We start from the raw sequence: 7,811 nt of genomic DNA, 5'->3' as shown, positions 1-7,811 counted from the left end.
ATCAAAAGTTTAATAATAATTGATATAACTATTATTTTTCGTGGAACTTTTCCTGAATATCGATACGATAAATTATTAATACTAATTTGAAAAGATTTTTACGTAAGATTTCAAATGTGATAATATATTTATAGTTAATTAAGTGGTTAATAATTACTAATATTTCATTAAATAATAAAGCTTTAACTTTGACCAATTTTTAATTGTAAAATTGTAATCGCTTCGAATTAAAAATTATTTTTCAATTATATTATTCAATTTTGATCACTCTGAATTAGTCTAATTTTGAAAGTTGAAATTGGTCATTTTTTTCAGAGATTCTGATACAAAAATCTTTTAATATATGTGTTTTTCTTCAATTTCAAGCAAATTCAATTAGAACTTAGTCAATATCGTAAAAAATTAAAAAATTTTAGTATTTGATATTGTGACGAGGTAAATTTCGGGATTGCTCGTCACTTAACAATTAATTAATTGCAAATTTTAACAACCACTTATACGCGAGACGTCGGAGCAAGGGTCCACACCTTAGAGAACCACCAGGAAACACTTAAGACAATATATTATATTTTTTATTTATTATTATTTTTTTGTATAATTTCATACTCTTCTGGAGCATAATTCGTCGGCCTAACAATTATATCTATATGAAGGCGGGATGAAATTACTTTGGACTGACAATTCAGGAGTTCAAATGCGGGAGTTTTATCCCGCTCACACCAGAGTGTACGAGTCTGCGAACTCGCCTAGCTTACGATTCCTGCGCACGTGATCTTGGGGACGACGCTCATTGGCCAAGGAATACGATCCTTGAATTTTGATCTCTAGCTGCTTCCGGAGGCATCTCACCCTGTCACTCTTGTTCCGACTTTCGTAACGAACCATGGTCAGTGAAGTGATATCACTCCTGCTGAAAACATTAGTCCAACTAGCCCGGCTTGGGACCCGAATAGGATCATTTGTCAGAATTGCAACCAAAGAGGTCATTTCCGGAAAGATTGCGCCACCCCGTGGAAACGGGCATGCTTCAAATGCAAGGCGGAGGGCTATACTCTGAAAGATTGTCCTAAGTGTTCGGGAAATGGGGTAACGCAGTAGTGGAAGCGGTGCCCACTACTCTTTGTTACTTTGTTAAAGACCCGTACTGACAAACCAGAAAATAATGAACTTATAGTGGAACCACGTTCCGGAAACGCGAACACGATACTAGCGACGATAGACAGTAGCGGTTCGGTAGAGATAGTGGAGAGTGATGAGGGTCCCGAGGACCTAGGACAGAAGAAAATATTAGTAGAAGCTCAGGTCCATAGAGATCCCGAAATAGAAAACCCCAACTCCGTATCTGAAAATAAATTGAAAACGCTGTACTCTATAGCCGAAGACTTAAAAAAAATTAGAGTTATAGAAGAAAGTATATCGGAAGCAGACCTAATCAGTGGTATAGTAGAAACGTTAGAGGTGGCCAATAGTGGGAAAAGTTAATGAAAGCTTCCGGTAGATGTCTAGATAGCAATAAGAAAACCCGAATGATTATGGCAAACGGTTCGGCGGATGTGATTTTAGGAAAGGCCAACCTGCTCATAACCATCAAAGGGATGACGCGAACCTGCGAAGTTAGAGTGGCAAATAACCTTGACACCGAACTAATACTGGGTCTTGAAAGTCAAGGAAAATTTGACATGGTTTACGTCGCGAAGTCACGTAAAGTATTTATGCCCGATACCGACGGGAGACACTACCCCTTGAAACAGTGGCTCGTGGAGGAGAGGTGTAGTGGGGTTACCGCTCTATTGGAGGGCGAGGAGGAAGCTTTAAAAGAACATTTGAAAATAAAGTTACCTCCGAAGCCACCGGCCCCTCTAGGGGCGACCACCTCATTACACACTCCATTGATGTCCAGGGTCACGCGCCAATTAAAGAGAGGTATCGAATAGTGTCACCCAAAGTCCAGGAGAGTATGTATAAAGTAGATCGGTTACTCGCTGAGGGAATTATTGCAGAATCATACAGCGAGTGGTCGGCACCAATAGTGATGGCCCGTAAGCCTGGTGGCAAATATCGACTTTGCCTAGACTTCCGAAATTTGAACGCGATCTCTAGAAAGGACGCTTACCCCTTGCCTTACATGACGGACATATTACGGCAATTGAAAGCGGCCAAGTATATTTCGAAACTGGACTTGAGCGCCGCGTTCAATCAAATCCCCTTAGAAATGGAAAGTCAAGGTTACACAGCGTTTACCGTTCCGGTCAGGGGACTGTTCGAATTTAAGAGAATGCCGTTCGGACTTACGGGGGCCCCTGCAACCTTCCAGCGACTCATTGACAGGGTTATAACCCCGGAAATGAGACACAACGTTTTTAGTTACTTAGACGACATCATAGTGGTGACCGAAACGTTCGACGAACACTTAAACTGGTTGGGTAAAGTTCTCGATCGGGTAGCTGAAGCTGGGGGTTGACGATAAACTCAGAGAAGAGTGAATTCTGTTGTTCTGAAGTTAAATACCTCGGATTTGTCGTCAATAAAGATGGTCCGAAGGTGGATCCCGACAAATTCGAACCCAATAGCGTCCTACCCGGCCCCCAGAACCGTTAAACAGTTGCGTAGGTTTCTCGGGATGGCCTCCTGGTACCGACGGTTCATTCCCGAATTCGCGACGATAGCAGAACCCCTGAAAAGGTTATTCCGGACGAAAGTGGGATGGCACTGGGGTAATGAACAGACTGAGGCGTTCGATTTCTTGAAACGCGCTTCAACTAAAACACCTATACTAGCATATCCAATGTTTAGGGACGTGTTAGAAAATCCCTTTAATCTTCAAACGTACGCAAGTGCTTGCGGGCTCGGAGTGGTTTTGACCTAGAGACAAGAAGGCGAAGAGCGGGTAATAGCCTTCGCCAGTAGGACATTAACTGCGGCTGAACGGAATTATACCGTCACCGAGAGAGAGTGTCTTGCGGTCGTTTGGGGAATACGAAAATTCAGGGAATATCTCGAAGGATTTCATTTCAAGGTCATAACAGACCATAGTAGTCTCCGCTGGCTGAATAACCTTCGAAATCCTACGGGAAGGCTCGCACGTTGGGGCCTAGAGCTCCAAAGCTATGGTATAGAAATCATACATAGGAAGGGCGCATTGCATCATGTTCCGGATGCGCTGTCCAGACTAACCGAGGACGACGAAGAGGTTTTAGTAGCAAATTTTACGGAGGTTAGCGATTCATGGTATCTGAGGCGGATGAAGGCTGTCCAAGAAAAGCCGAAATTCTTTCCGCACTGGAAACTCGAAAACGGTAGGCTATATAAGCATCGCCCGGATCCTTTAACCGATCCTTTGATTCCTGACCTGGAATCTTGGAAGCTGGTTGTCCCCGAGGAACAACGGATACAGGTGTTGGAAGAGGCTCACTCTGAACATCAGGCGGGATACTTCGGTATCGAAAAGACACATAGTCGGATCGCGTTGAGGTATTATTGGCTGGGAATGTATAATGACACCGTGAAATTTTTTCGACATTGTGGCCCTTGCCAGAGGTGTGAAGTAGAACAGGCCCGCCCAGCTGGCTTGATGGGTCAGCGTATTGTCGAACAACCATGGATGGTCGTCGCGGGGGATGTCATGGACCCTTTTTCTACCAGTAAATCTGGATACAAATACGTGGTCGTGTTCCAGGACCCTTTCACCAAATGGGTGAAACGTATTCCGATCCGCACTGCCAATGGGCCCACAATACGCAAAGCCTTTATAGATCTTATAGTGTCGCGCTGGGGAGCTCCACAAGTTGTCCATACCGATAACGGTACAGAATTCTCGAATAGGCTCATGACACAAATCTGTAAAAGCATCGGAATAATACACACCACGAATGCGGTATATCATGCCCTTAAGTCCTTAAGACTATGATTGTCTCGTTCCTGCAGGACAATCATAGGGAGTGGGACTCTCATTTACACGAGTTCCGCTTTTCCTTTAATACGGCCGTCCATGGGTTCCTGAAAGTGTCACCCGCCTTCCTGAACTTCGGGCGAAACCCGCTGCCCTATTGATTGCTCCGCCGACAGTTTGAAGGAGGTACACAGCCCCGCGAACCCAAACCGGAGGAATAGTTGGAGCGAGTTAGAAGATTAGAAGATTTAGACAAGATCGCGCCTACACAACTCAGGCGAAATACTATAATAAAAACAAGCGAGTTACGTCATTCCGTGTGGGAGATCTGGTCTTGAAGTCCAATAGGAAACTGTCCAAGAGGGTTGACGATGTGGCCGCCAAGTTGTGTCTCAAATACGTGGGTCCCTATAAGATTAAACGCCGATTATCTCCAGTAGTTTTTGGTTTAGTCTCGATGGATGGAAGGAATGCCGGTAAGGAACACGTTAGACATCTTAAGCCCTATGCCGGGGAGGGAACGGAATCCCGTTTGTAGATTAATGAAGACCCAATTTGAGACGAGTGTATGGCCGAGGCACCTAAGCATCTTTACGGGAAAGTATGTGTAAGCAGAGTAAATACCCAATTCAAATTTATCCCAGTTTCGGAAATCCCGGAAGTCAAAGATCTCGAAATCCGAGGCTGCTCATCTTCTGATAACCAGACCTTACCAGTTTCCGACAACAAGTGAGGCCCAGACTCCGGAACCCAAAACAACCCAACTTCCGACTCAGGACTTGGCCCAGATTTCGGGGGTGGAACCTGTTCACCCGCCGGTAACGGTAGCGGCTCTCACTCCAATAGCCGGACCGAGCCAACCCCTGGATCGAGAACCATCAGCACTGGTCACAGCAGACGGTACACCGCACTATGGACCGTTTTATGCCGATTGGCGACACATGAACAGGCAGGGATGGATTAAGGCCACATCACCGAGACCAACATCAGTAAACTTCTCAGTGGATGCCGTTTGCTGGAAATGTCCGAAGCGTGGGCACTTGAGGGGACAGTACCCAGATCCCACCCCGGTGATCTATTGTTTTCGGTGCGGCAAGAGGGATTATACGGTGGCGAATTTCCCAGCCTGTGGGGAATTGGAGGCATCCGACCGGATCTTAAAGGGGTGGAGGAAAAAAGACCCTAATCAACGCGTGATCACGGACCCAAGCCAGGTCAAAGCCTGCGAACAGGCTATTACCAGGAAGGTCGAAGAAATGCCAGGGAAAGGGAGGGTTCCGCTGCCAGTGGTCAGTGAGGCTCGACTACTCTCCTGACTGCTGGTGATCCCCCAACCCCGCCCCTACCTTTCGACTATCTTTTTTTGTTTTTCTTTGTGTGGTGATTATAGTTTAAGCCAAAATCGTCAATAATAGACGATTTTATGTCATATAGATAAGAGTTATTTTTGAATAAGATTTAGTAGATTTGTATCTGACCCGAGGGTTTGACTTATAATTCTTTTCTTATAGATACTTTGTCAGTGCGATTTTCAGATCCTTGGACCCTTTCCGGTCTTGCGACCTCAGTGACGCGTAAATTAGATCGCCCTAAACGTTAGGAATTTCGCTTGCAAGTCTAGGGAGGAATTCAAATAAATGTTTTTGGAATCAGAAAAATAAACGAAAACTTCGTTTTAAGTTATTTTCCTGCCCCCCCCCCCCTTCAAAATTTTTTTTGCGGTTGACTTAGTAAACTAAGCCGGCGGAATTTATTCTTTATTTTTTTAATTTAAACATTTTTTTTTTGTATTTGTCCGATTATTTGGTCTAAATGAGGGTCTTCTGGTGGTTGTGTTGAAATGCTCACGGCCGGAAAAGACGTTAGTTTCGGTAATTGTTGACTCGCCCTAGACAGTTTGCCGGAATGCAAGGAAGCTACCTGTAATTCCCGTTTAAGGTCGGGGGAGTTGTGACGAGGTAAATTTCGGGATTGCTCGTCACTTAACAATTAATTAATTGCAAATTTTAACAACCACTTATAAGCGAGACGTCGGAGCAAGAGTCCACACCTTAGAGAACCACCAGGAAACACTTAAGACAATATATTACATTTTTTATTTATTATTTTTTTTTGTATAATTTCATACTCTTCTGGAGCATAATTCGTCGGCCTAACAATTATATCTATATGAAGACGGGATGAAATAACTCTGGATTGACAATTCAGGAGTTCAAATGCGGGAGTTTTATTCCGCTCACACCAGAGGTCGCTTCCACACGGACTACCGAGATCACTCTCCTCAGCAGATTCGCAAGTGGATATGGGGCCATGACTCCAGAATGGGAGAGCGAAGTCTTTCTTTCTGTTATTCAATTCCAATGTCCATCAGGGGCGGTGGAGCCTTGCCAAGGGGACAAAGGGGCTAATGCCTCCCATAGAAATCGACCAGGGAGGGCCAAAGTCTTGATTTGCCTACTTGTAAATAAAATGCTTAAGGGCATGTGACACAGCTAAATTCCTATATTACCGACCTCACTTTTTCAGTTCACTGAATGTTTTTTTGAACCTAAGAACTTTTTTTGTAAATAAAATATCGAGCTGAAACTTTAGAAAATGTATTAGAGTACAATAAAGAATAAAGTACGTTTAGGTACTGCATTTTGTTAGGAACTTCACTGAAAATTATTTTATCTTTTTTCTGAACCTCGACATTTTTTGAACGTTTCAACTTTTTTTATACACAAAATATCGGTCTCAAACTTTGAGAAATACAAGAGTCGAAAGAAAACTACGTTTAAGTGCAAATCTTAATAATAAAAGATGTAAAAAAAATATTTCAACTGTCAATTCCATCGGAATCAGCTGGTAACGTTGTACACGAAAATACGAACCCTGGCGGCCACTAGAAGAGGCTCTAGAGGGTTCGTATTTTCGTGTACAACGTTACCGGCTGATGCCGATGGAATTGATAGTTGAAATTTTTTTACATCTTTTATTATTAAGATTTGTACTTAAACGTAGTTTTCTTTCGGCTCTTGCATTTCTCAAAGTTTGAGACGATATTTTATGTATAAAAAAAGTTGGAACGTTAAAAAAATGCCGAGGTTCAGAAAAAAGATAAAATAATTTTCAGTGAAGTTCCCACCAAAACGCAGTACCTAAACGTACTTTATTGTACTCTATTGTACTTTATTGCTTCATTAAAAAATTGGCATTAGCTACTTTTAAATGAAATAGTAACTCTTTGTACTATAAAAAAAATTAAGAGAGTCTCGTTGCCAGTTCCTAATAAATAATCTCAGAGATTTGTAATAGAGCGGAATAATTTTCATGACAAATAAATAATAAAATTGAGTAACTTTAAAGTTTCTATTACCTATTCGTTTTTTGTTATAAAGCTTTTTTGTTTGTTTGTTGAATGTGAATGGACTCTTAAACTCTTAAAAAAGCTAGTTCTTCGAAAAAGACATTGGACTCTATAAATATAAACCATCCTAAATTTGTAATATGCCAAAGGCGTATAACACATCGGTATATTGCAAGTAAATAGTCGCTATTGCATCTAGAGCATGGTGGGACGACCCCTTGTAAGATTTGACAAGTTTACGTATGTGGCCTAGAAAGTATTTGGGACTCTAATCTGTAATGCAGCTAGCCCATTCATCTTTCGGGAAACTATCCCTTGAAACAGTCAGGCCTGAGGTTGTAAAAAGTTGAAATATAGGTGGGAAGTACGAGGGTAGTTCAATAAGTCCTTAAAATGACCAACAAATGGCGCGCGAATCGCTCCAAATCATCTGTTTTCAGTCAGCACCACTCCCGACTAGATATATAGTGTAGTCACAGTCCACATCTTCTGAGTTTACGTGTTTTTATAACCAATTGAAAAAAAAAAATTGTTCGTTAAGAAAAATGGAAAAAAAACGAGTTCAGAGCGGTA

General features: G+C 42.3%; 1 protein-coding gene across 3 annotated transcripts in view; it reads right to left on the bottom strand.

The window, feature by feature from the left end:
* LOC117182210 (rab5 GDP/GTP exchange factor) overlaps positions 1-7,811 on the bottom strand; it is a 52,729-nt gene that overhangs the window by 18,991 nt on the left and 25,927 nt on the right. The gene's annotated exons all lie outside the window — the stretch shown is intronic.

Source organism: Belonocnema kinseyi, chromosome 10 (genome assembly GCF_010883055.1).
Source record: "Belonocnema kinseyi isolate 2016_QV_RU_SX_M_011 chromosome 10, B_treatae_v1, whole genome shotgun sequence".
Lineage (NCBI taxonomy): Eukaryota > Metazoa > Arthropoda > Insecta > Hymenoptera > Cynipidae > Belonocnema > Belonocnema kinseyi.
This window is presented reverse-complemented; position numbering and strand designations above follow the sequence as displayed.